This window comes from Stenella coeruleoalba, assembly GCF_951394435.1.
Source record: "Stenella coeruleoalba genome assembly, chromosome: 9".
NCBI classification, from domain to species: Eukaryota; Metazoa; Chordata; class Mammalia; order Artiodactyla; family Delphinidae; genus Stenella; species Stenella coeruleoalba.
The window spans coordinates 90,040,360-90,052,926 of record NC_137155.1 but is presented as its reverse complement, the minus strand read 5'-3'; positions in this window follow the sequence as shown (position 1 = coordinate 90,052,926).

Here is a 12,567-nt window from a genome sequence, read left to right as displayed (position 1 = left end):
TGAATTTCAGATGAGTTTCAATTATGTGGATTGGCTAAACATGTCTTAGGCATAGCCTTGCCTTTGCGTAAACAACATTAAAAAAATCTGGCCAGCCGAACAGTTTATACGCTTTGGATTATCTCTCCATGTTTGGGATGCTAAAGTGTGTTTTGGGCTGTAATGGGAGGATTCTTTCACCTGACTCTGATTTGAGAGCTCAGTCCTGCCACAAAGCTGGAACCTTGTTCTCCTTGCCTCTAGTGCCTGTAGGATGCTGGGCACGTAAAAGGCCCAAGTGCTGAGACTTCATCTAGCTCAGTAAGCAGGTCATGTGATTGGTTGGGACCTGATTGCTAAATATTTATACATGTGGCAGAATGCGATCTGAGACTTGTTTTCATTATAACACACCATCTGGAAGTGAGGTCCCTGTAGTTGTCACCTGCCTCTAATTATTGAAAGGCATGCGTATCTACCAAAGGCAAGTAATAGGGGCTTCCCTGGTGGCGCAGTGGTTAAAAATCCACCTGCCAATGCAGGAGACATGGGTTTGAGCCCGGGCCCAGGAAGATCCCACATGCCACGGAGCAACTAAGCCCGTGCACCACAACCACTGAGCCTGCGCTCTAAAGCTCGTGAGCCACAACTACTGAGCCCACACGCCACAACTACTGAAGCCCATGCACCTAGAGCCTGTGCTCCGCAACAAGAGAAGCCACTGCAATGAGAAGCCCGCACACTGCAACGAAGAGTAGCCTCTGCTCGCCGCAACTAGAGAAAGCCCACGCATAGCAACAAAGACCCAATGCAGCCAAAAATAAACATAAAAAATAAATAAATTTACAAAAAAAAAAAAAAAAGGCAAGTAATAACCGTGCATGACCAAACTGACTGAGGTACACTTGAAACAACACTGCAGCCCCTTCCTTGTATCCTTCATGGTCTTCAGCCACAAATGCATGCAAGTGACCAGATGAATATCTGTAATATTTGCATTTCTTTTAAAAATCATTTCTTCTTTCTCAGATTTCTTCATAGCACCAAATAGAACTTAAATATATGTATCTGATTCAGGGAATCTGGCAGAACTAGGAGATAAAGAACAAATCTAGAAAAGGTGTAATAAAATATAGTGTAGAGGAGGAAAAACAATTTCCCTCCTACCCTTCTAGCTTCTGTGACTGATATAAGAATTAAATTGACATAAAACAGCTTAACAGGATGGGAAAAAAAAAAAGTAACTGCATATATATGCACGGAAGCCCCACAAAAATATGAGATTTCAAATGTTGCCAGAGGATTGAGACTTATATAGCATCCTGAGCTAAGGAAAGGGATTGGGGTGTGGTGCTTCTAAGTGGGGGAGGCAATTCATAGGACAGTGACAGGAAAAAATGTGTGGTGAATAAAGCTTTCCCTTTTATGCAAATAAGAATCTCAGGTGAAAAAAAGTTATCTCTGATAGTAGCTTTCTTCCTGGTACAGATATTCTTTCTAATGGAAGTTTCTTTTATTAATGTAGATTTTTCCCACAAATGGGGAAATTGATACTTTCTTTTAGGCAGTTAAGAGTTTTTCCTGAATCTTCTGGCTCTTGATTGCCTAGCCCAAAGTAATCCACATGCCAAAGTGGCATAATTTGGGGTGGAAAATTCTGAACCCCTTCAAGAATAATAATAGCTTTTTCCTTATTGCAAAATTAACTCTACCTCTCAGTACATAAAAAAATACATTCTATATATATTAAAGAAATAGACATAGACACTTTTAAAAATCATAGAAGAAACTGATAATATTTTAATTCTGGGAAGCCTACCCAGAATCAAAAAAAGATAAGATTGAGAGACTTCATTAGATAAAAGCAAAACACTGAGGTAAGACAAAAGATATCAGAAGAAATGTTAAAAGGCAACAATCCAGCAGAAAATATTTGCAATGTGTAAAAAAATCAGAAAATAATTACTTGCAATTGCACTAATTAAGTGATGACAGAGATGATGGTTCTTAATCACTTGGAGGGTGTGTCTATCTGTCATCGATCTCAATATCATAATTTTTCCTCACTTAATGACATAATTTGAATATATTTCCATATTATTAAGTGTGCTTCTAGACAAAATTGCCCCACAGAATTCCACTGTGCTGAGTATGGTGTACAAGTTGCAGTTACTGCAGTGGCACTGTTCTGGAGGAAAGTGAGCTGGTCACTTGCCCAGAGACCTTCCGCCATCCTTCCCCCAGTCAGTGACACAGGCTCCTGCAAATAAACACTGGAGAAATATTTATGAAGTGGTGGCAAATTATTAGCCTGCATGGATGGTGTACCCCTACTGCTTTTGGTTCAGTTTTATCAGGGTCTTTTTTCTTCTTATTAAATAGAAGATGGAAAAACCTGCAATAGTATGAAACCAGTAAATGTGTGAAAATCCCTATGACTAATTTATCAAATTACAAGCAACTTTCTCAATAAATACATATATCATCTTTCTTATCAATATTTTCATAAAATAACAGGAAACGGAGTTTGACATATAATACATGTATTAACTCCCCTCTTCTGATACCCTTAAATAATACTTTAATTCATAGAGAATACTAGATAAAAATTGAGTATTTTTTATTTATAAATTTTGAAAAATTTTGTGGTCTATTAGTGCAAATATATTAAAATTTATTTAACAATTAAAATGAATTAAAATGATTTTTTGGGACATTCATGATTTCAAATAATTTTTCAAATAAAATGTTAAACATTTTACATTTGTAACATGTTCAGTGAAAAACAATGAGATTGCTTTAATGAAATTAAAATGCGTTCTAAAATACATTTTAATGTTCTTATGTTTATGACATAGTAGTAAATTCTCTTGATTAAAAAGTAGAAAATGCATAAGTGGAAAAAAAATATCCAGTCTCAAAACTGTTAATATTTATTGTATTTCTTTTCAGTCATTTTCTTAGCAGAGGTTCCTCTCTTCCACCCTTCATGATTATTTTTACATTACATATACAGTGTAAATTCTTCATTTTTCATGTGACATAAAATAATGTATTTTTAACAGGATTTTAATTCTATAAGAAGGATCTTTCATCCAAAGAATGCACACTTAAGATATGGCCCCTCTATCTAACAGCCAGAAACAACACTAGGCTGCAATAGATGTGTTTATAAATGAGTCCCTGTTCAGTACAGAACCTTTTAGGAATTTAGAGAAGACATTTGGATAACATAACTGCTTTCGGCTCTGTTCCCAATGGCAAAGAGAATGGCTTTTGGCAGCCTGGCTTGTGATATACTGCCAATCACCAGAGGCAACGCCTGATGATTAACCTGGAAAATCTCATTACTTTTGACTGATAGAAAAGGAAAGGGATAGTCTCCAATTTATAAATATTTGGTTCATTACTGCATGACAGACACAAAACACATTTTGTGGGAAGATACTATTTATGTAAAATACATCCTTCCAGTAGGTTGGCAAACAGACATCTTCAGTCTATAGATCAGTGATAGTTACAGCAGACATCTTTTGTCCAGGCAGCTCTCAGTGTCGTTGTACCTACAACGGATTCAAGCATTGAGCTGGGCATTTTTGTTTTAACCTCGGTCCAGAGAGGAGTCACTCACTCCCTCATGCATTTCCCTTCAGTGAAGTCTAGCCTCCCTAGAGAAAGCCTGCTGTGAAAGGCGTGGCCTTCTCAAATATCAGTGCATAGTCTGGTTTATGCAGACACAATGAATAATGCACAGAAAATAAAATTAATGCAACTGACCCGAGGTATTTATCTCTGGCACTGGAATTCCCTTCCCAGAAGTAGAAACCCTGACTCTGTGAAGAATGAAAAGCACATAGTACAACAATTTCAAAGCAAAACCCCCAGTGTGCACAAAACACTGCTTTGGATAAAAGATGGCAGCTGCCCAGAGCTGGAATGGTAGCTGGTTGCCATGGTTACCAAGGCTCTGATTCAGCCACCATATGCCACCTGGTGTTCTCAGCCTGAAAGAGCAGGTCTGTGGTGTCCTAGATTGGAGATGGAGCTATGGCCACAGTTCTTCAGAGAAATAGTACTAGCTTTGGATGTGAAGCAATATTTGCACTATTTTATCCATTGATAGATTTGGAGTCTACAGCCTTATCACTTAAGGCAGGGGTTCAGTTGGGGAGAGGAAACAAAAACAGCCCCTCCTCCTTTTAAAATAATTCTTATACTGTCATGGAAACACTGCTATATGGACATTCATTCTCAAAGATCTTTGTCCTCTCTTCAGGGCAAATTTGCTCCCCAAATATGCTAGGTCATACAATATTGCAATAGCAACAAACTCAAACAATAATTACAGAACACTAGATTATACCAATTCTAAGGCATCCAGAATCTTTAGTACCTTATTTCCTTCTAAAAGTGCTAATGGCAAATAATAGCTGTATGACTTTATTTTAATGTTGAGTTGTGTCCAAGTTTTATTTATATATATAAATTATTAATATATATTACGAACTATAATAATTTTTATCCTGTTCCACAATAGAATATAGAAGTTCTTAGTACTTGTCTTGGGCTTCCTTGAGAATATTCATAGTTACTGGGTAGTTGTCCTTATGCAGTAATAAATAAATATACAACAATAATGATAATAGCATATAAAATTTTCAGCCTTTACTATAAATTTTAGGGACTTCATGTTTGATTTTTGTATATCTATGATAAAGACACCAACTAGGTTTAGCAATTGCCAGTGATTTAACTTTGAAATCAACATTTCATGTGGTACTACTTTCTAATTTCAAGAGCTATTTAAAAAGTGATTACTGACTTCACATTAATGATATGAGCATTCAAAATTGTATATGTTATTTTGCTGTCATTTTTACCAGAGCTGAGGAAACAATTATCAATATAATAAATAAGGTGGGTAAAAAAAATAAGAAAAAAAATAGTAATTGTTACTCTTTTCAACTATTCCTATATTGTGTCAGGATTTTTAATACTCTGCAATTAAAAAAAGGAAATTTGATCTAGAGATTGCTGTAACACTTAATATCTTAAAATTTGGGGGGTTATCAAAACATCCTCATTATTCTAATTAAGTGACTTTATAATAATAAATATTACAAATTTGAATTTATAAATTGCATTATGTCAATTAAAAATAGCTTTTATTTCTTTTATATATTGGGGTCCCAAATTCAATTTTTTTTTTCCCTAAATGGGTTCTGCTGCTAAAAACAAGTCTGAAAAACACTACACTTGATAATGTCAGGGCCCTAGTTAAATACCCTTTTGGAGAGGATTGACCCAATCTCAGTAGACAAATCAGTTGAGGGAATTTCAGGGAATTTGGCTTCCCTTCCGGTCCAGGTAGAAGTGCCAGTAGTTTTAATCATCCCCCCAAGAAACTCCATTAACAGCCGTTCCGCATTTCCCCAAATCTCCCAAACCCAGGTAACCGCTAATCTGCTTTCTGTCTTTACGGATTTGCCTATTCTGGACATTTTATATAAATGGAATCATATAATATATGATATATGACATTGAAAACAGAAAATGTTGGTATCTGATCCAAAGTTAGAAAAGAAATAGTACAATTCTCCAAAATACAGAAAATATATTTGCTCTGTATCATAATTTAGGTGAGAAAAGGCAAAAACTGTTCAAACTACTTTTTTTTTTTTTTTTTTTCCGGAACGCGGGCCTCTCACTGTTGTGGCCTCTCCCATTGCGGAGCACAGGCTCAGGATGCGCAGGCTCAGCGGCCATGGCCCACGGGCCCAGCTGTTCCGCGGCATGTGGGATCTTTCTGGACCGGGGCACGAACCCGTGTCACCTGTATCGGCAGGCGGACTCTCAACAACTGCGCCACCAGGGAAACCCCCTGTTCAAACTACTCTTGATCGAGTTTTTTTTACAAAGAAATAAAACACTTGAATTCTCAATGTTACTAAAATTTTAAATTATGGCATAGTGAATATTAGTTCTATTTTTTTTCAATTTTACTCTACATTTATAATTAAGGATAAGAGAATTTTCAATGTTTTGACAAAAATTTTAAACATCACAGGCAATTTTAATTTTTCCTATTGATTATTAAGATTGCTTTGCATAGTTTTAGCTTGCATGGACTATTTTTAATAGTCCTACATGCAAAGGGAGGATTGCCTGTAGTTGATACACTGTTGCTTATTGGTATAAATTTATGTACATTTATTATTTAAAATAACTTAATATTATTAATGCTTTTCTACATTAAACTTCAAGCTTCTGTGCTGTGCCTGGCCCACAGAAATTGCTTAATTTTATACATAAATATTTTCTTTTTCTTGAATACCTCATTTCATTATGTTTATATTTACTTCTGGATACAGCCTTTACCTTATATGTTGGTAAAATAAATGCTTTAAAATTTTCCAGTTTTTAAACAGTATTGTAAACGTTCTGCTCACCAGTGTGTGTGTGTGTGTGTGTGTGTGTGTGTGTGTGTGTGTGTAAAATAAAAGAGAAATGGTTTAATCTAAAATTTCTTTTTTCCCCCCTGCTCACTCTGAGAGGAAAGCAATTACCAATCACCTACTTTCTAAAAATTGAAACTTCAACATATTAAAAAATACTATGATATATAAGAAGATAATTTAGAATGATCTCTAGATACAAAGTAAATAGTCAAAAATCAACAGCTTTTCTTTATAATATCATTCCAGTTAGAAATGGAAATTTTAAAAAATTTATAGTAACAACAAATTATAAATTACCAAGTATAAGTTAAACAAGAAAGGTGGAACACTTATCTCAGGAAAACTATACAATTTTACTGAAGGACATAAAACAAAAGCTGGAATACAAAGACATACCATGTTCCTGGGTGGGAAGATATAATATAAAGCTGTCAGTATTTCTCGAAATGACATGTAAATTGTATGTGATTCCAAACAAAATCCCAATAGAGCATTTGGGGGGGATCTATTTTTGATCTGAAGGGAAAAAATGTGATAATTACCAAGAAATTATTGAAAAAGAATAATAGGGAACACCTAACATATACTAAATATACTAAAATATAAAGCAACAGTAGTTAGTAGTTTGAGTAGAATAAACAAATAGATCAGAGGAATAAAAAAGAACCCAGAAATAGACTTGTGTACATATGGGAGTTAAGTGTATAATAAATGGAGCATTTAAAATCAGTGAGGAAAGGACGGCTCCTTGAATATATTGCATTGGGACTAGATTTCCATTAAAAATATGGTTATGACTATTCTGCATAGCAAATGCAAAAGCATTTTCAGATGAATTAAAGATCTAAATGCAAACACACAAAGCAACTAGAAATGATTAGAAAAATAGAGGTGATTTATATAATTTTAGGGTAAGGTAAAGAAGTCAGAATGTCTAAAGGAAAATACTGACAGATTCAACTATGTGACATTTTATTTTATATATGTTTTTCTTAGTCAGACTTTATGTACAGGGGGTTGAGTTAATCACAAGCCTCGTTTTATGGCACGTTAATATTATTAGGGAGTGTGAAGCACCTCTTTTGTTTTTACATATGTACATATGTATTTGTGTATTGTTATTTATCCCTTTTCATTTTCTCCTCTCTCTATATAAGTAACCATTCTAATTTTTTTTTTTTTGCGGTACACAGGCCTCTCACTGTTGTGGCCTCTCCCGTTGCGGAGCACAGGCTCCGGACGCGCAGGCTCAGCGGCCATGGCTCACGGGCCCAGCCGCTCCGCGGCATGTGGGATCTTCCCGGACCAGGGCACGAACCCGTGTCCCCTGCATCGGCAGGCGGACCCTCAACCACTGCGCCACCAGGGAAGCCCCATTCTAATATTTTAAATGCATATTCTGTGTTTGTATTGCTCTAACACGGATAACATTGCTTAGAATGCATGCCTCTAATTATGTAAATTGTATCATTACAGATCTCATCTTGTTTCCTATTCTTTTATATTTTTCTCTCTCAGCACTATGTTTTAAAGATCCATATTGCTGTGTTTACAGTTAGCCTGGTGCTTCTTCTGGCTGCATTAGTACTCTGTGCATTACCGTATTTTTCTCATTCTCTCCCCTGCCATGGGCATCCAGATTGCTTCTGACATCCAACTACAACAAACAATGCTTCCATGAATATCCTTGTGCATGAAACCTTATGGACATGGATGGGAATTTCTTTGGGATAAATACTCAGATGTGGAATAGCTGAACCACAGGGTATTACAGACTTAATTTGGCCAAGTGCTAGATTGCTCTCCAAAATGGCTGTACTGGTAGAATACACTTCCATCAGCAGTTCATTAAGGCCAATATCCCCCAATTTTCCTAACAAGTATAAAATGATCTCATTAATTTGTTTACAAAGATATATTTTAAATTAGTGTCCTATAGACAGCATATATAGTTGGGTCTTACGTTTTTATCTAGTCTGACAATATCTGCCTTTTATTTTGAATTCTCAAACAAATTACATTAGATATAATTATGAATTTGATTGGGTTTGCATCTACCATCTTGCTATATGCTTTCTATTTTTCTGCCTTTTGAATTTACTGAATATTTTTTATTACATTTATCTACTATTGACTTATTAGGTCTGCACTTTTTTTTTTAACGGTTGCTCTAGAGTTTTCCTCATGCATGTTTAACATAAAACAGGCTATTGTCAAATAACTTCATATTCAGTATAAAAGCCTTATTATAATATACTTTCATTTCCCCACTGGGTAGCTAGCTGGCAGCTAGTATGGGGTCGGTCTGGATATTCTGTCCTTAAGAAGGCCAACTATGGGTATCTAAGAACTTCATTGGTTTATGGATTCTCCAGAAGAATTTGGGAGTTTAGTCATGGAGTACACACAATAGTGTCTCTGTGTAATGTCTACCTGGGTCCTTTGGTTAGCCCCACCCTTCGGCTGCACCACTTTCCTCACAGGAATTTCTCAGCTTTCCCCTTTTGGTCAAATGATGTCCAAGTGAAACAGGTTTGTCCATAACGGGTTAGGCTCTTCTTGACACAGTCTTATCAGTTTAGTGTCAGCTTGGGATAATGGGATGGCTACACAGCAACATTTTCACACCTGGTTATTTTCACACCTGGGGGAGGAGGGCACAAAGGGATGAGGACAGCCACAGATATTAACAGAAAATTGGGAACGTAAAGCCTAGCAAGAAAAGTAGCTTCACTAAATTTAAATAAACTGTTTTTGATGTGCCTGTCTTGATGGAGTATTTTAACTGTTATTTGGTTTATCATCAAAACTAAATTATGGATCATACATTGTAGTTTTTGAGACTTCTCGCCAGAGTAGAATCCTCATAGACATCAGTGAAATCAGGACTTCCCCGTGGCGCAATGGTTAAGAATCCTCCTGCCAATGCAGGAGACATGGGTTTGAGCGCTGGTCCGGGAAGATCCCACATGCTGCGGAGCAACTGAGCCTGTGCACCACAACTCCTGAGCCTGTGCTCCTCTAGAGCGCGCGAGCCACAACTACTGAAGCCCGCGCAGCTAGAGCCTATGCTCTGCAACAAGAGAAGCCACCGCGATGAGAAGCCGGTGCACCACAACAAAGAGTAGCCCCTGCTCGTCACAACTAGAGAAAGCTCCCATGCAGCAATGAAGACCCAACACAGCCAAATAAATAAATATTTTTAAAAAAAGAAAAAAAAAGAAATCAATGATATCCAGTGTCTTAGATCCTTTTTGATAAGTTTTGATATCAGGCTTTGTTTTAAATACTTTGGAAGGTTGGACAACAAATTTAACAGTTGGAAATTGATAGTGTTGCCCACAGAAAAGATTAACGTGAAAGGAGTAAGGAAATGGAGGTGAGATGATTATTAAACCTAAGCTCAAATGTAAATCCTATATCCTGATTACGAGTCTTGATTTGAAGGCCTTGGCGGGACACTGTCTGCACCCAATGTCATCTTGAGTCAGAGAATCTTAATTACAGAATTCACAGGAAGCTGTCTGCTTTGGTCGTGGTCTGTTTCTGGAGCCTTTTAGTGGGTTTCAGGGTCAGGCCTCTAGCAGGTTTGTATGGCCAGGTTGTAGAATCTTAAGTTCTTCTCTCTCCTTCTCCTTTTCCTTCCTGTGGTATAGTATATATAAAACGAATTTTAACCACTTTTAAGTGAATAGTTCAGGGGCATTACTCACATTGTGCAACCATCACCACTATCCACCTCCAGAGCTTTCATCTTCCCAAACTGAAACTCCATATCCATTAAACACTAACTCCTCATTCCGCCATCTCCCTCCCCACCCCCCTGCCCCATCATCCCCTGGCAACCACCGTTTCTGCGAGTTGACTATTCTAGGTACCTCCTCTAAGTGGAGTCATTCAACATTTGTCTTTTGTGACTGGCTTATTTTACTTAGCATAATGTCCTCAAGGTTCATCCGTGTGGTAGTGCTTCTAAACTAGTTAGTCTGTAGAGGTGTATTATTGGTTTCCCTTTTGGATGTGTGGCTGGCAGCTGCTGGGTAGATAACTAAGCACATAAATGAGCTAAATAATGATACTCAATGAGATCAGGATGCATCAAGGCAGAACCTGTCAGTAGAGAACTCAAGCCAAGCCCAAAGGTAATTTTAGTAACAATATAGTGAGAGTTCATGGAGAGTTTTTAAAAATTTTATTTATTTTTGGCTGCCTTGGGTCTTTGTTGCTGCGTGCGGGCTTTCTCTAGTTGTGGCGAGTGGGGGCTACTCTTTGTTGCCGTGCACAGGCTTCTCACTGCAGTGTCTTCTCTTGTTGCAGAGCATAGGCTCTAGGCGCACAGGCTTCAGTAGTTGTGGCACGTGGGCTCAGTAGTTGTGGCTCGCGGGCTCTAGAACGCAGGCTCAGGAGTTGCGGCGCACGGGCTTAGTTGCTCTGCGGCATGTGGGATCTTCCCAGACCAGGGATTGAACCTATGTCTCCTGTATTGGCAGGCGGATTCTTAACCAGTGCACCACCAGGGAAGTCCCCATAGAGATTTTGAGATAAGATCCCATTATCATTCGAGGGAGAGTAAGCTTCTTTGGAAGCTGGGCAGTATTGACTTTAAAATGTCATTAGCTTGCCTTTTTCTTCTTAGAGCTTTGAAAATGATGTGGACTTTTCAGTTAAATGTGAATACTTTGCATACATTTAAAAAATATTTTACCTGTAAAGTGAGCTTTCACTGTTATTGATATTTCCAGGTGGGAAAATGAAATCTTTGTTTTTATATCAGCATGTTAGTCTTTTGGCAAAAGACTGCTTAAATTCAACCAAAATATTTATTTATAAATAATCATTAAAAAATATATATCAAAGCTTGAAACAAAAAAATGAGATTCATTTGTAAATGTTCAAATGATTCACTAGGTAGGGGTTTCAGTTCTTGCCCTACAGCTTCAGTTTATTAGGGGTTTATAAAAATTACAAATAATGGAAGATTTTATCAATAAGGTTTTTTTCCTTCTAGAAACTAGATTACATAACTATCTTTCCATTGACTATAAATGTTTAGTCTCTTTTGGATGAAAACCAGTAAGAGTCACTAGTTTGCATAATAATAGAAAATGCATTTTCTTCATTGGTTTTAAGCTTAATAATGAGATTTTTTTTTGATGTTGGATAATCTCCAATAATTTTCTTGGGCTTCACAAAGAAGTTAGAAAACTCCTTTATTTTTGTAGCATGGCAAATTCATAAGCAACTTTAAAGGCATAATATCTACTATTAAGTATATAGATGTTAATTCTTTTTTTTTTTTTGCGGTATGCGGGCCTCTCACTGTTGTGGCCTCTCCTGTTGCGGAGCACAGGCTCCAGAAGCGCAGGCTCAGTGGCCATGGCTCACGGGCCCAGCCGCTCCACAGCATGTGGGATCTTCCCGGACTAGGGCATGAACCCGTGTCCCCTGCATCGGCAGGCGGACTCTCAACCACTGCGCCATCAGGGAAGCCCTATAGATGTTAATTCTTAAGCCTCTGGTAATGTGGCATGCTTGGGTCAGTTATCTGAATGGGATGATTTGTTAATAACATAATATTTTAAATAAAATATTTAGAAATTATCTTAAGTATTCCTAATACCAAATAAAATCATATTAAGATTGTCATCAGAGTTTAGTATCAAATTGGAATGAGAAAAGTTTAGGGCTTTAAATTGGAGCTACTACCCTAAAACATAAGCTTGACTTTTATCAATTAATAGTGAAAAGAGGCTTAGCATAGTTTGAAACGCCCAGAGACTGGGGGCTGTTGCTATAACACCTGTTAAGAAAGGAAGGTCTATTTAGGATCTGGCTTCCAAGAGAGGGCTTTTGAGATCTTTAACTATAGCAACCAAATTTTGTACCCAATTAACAGAGAAAATTAAAATGAGAAGAAACAAGGTCTACAGCTATGTTTGTCCATAAGTACTAATTATCTACTGTCAACTGAAATAAAAAAAGCACAATGTGAGAGTTGTGAGTTAAGTTTTACTTGGGATAAAATGAGAACTATTAAAAAAAAAAAAAAAAAAAAAAAAAAGAACTATAGCCAGGGAGACAGCCTCTCAGCTCTGAGGAACTGTTCTTTCTTTCTTTTTTTTTAACATCT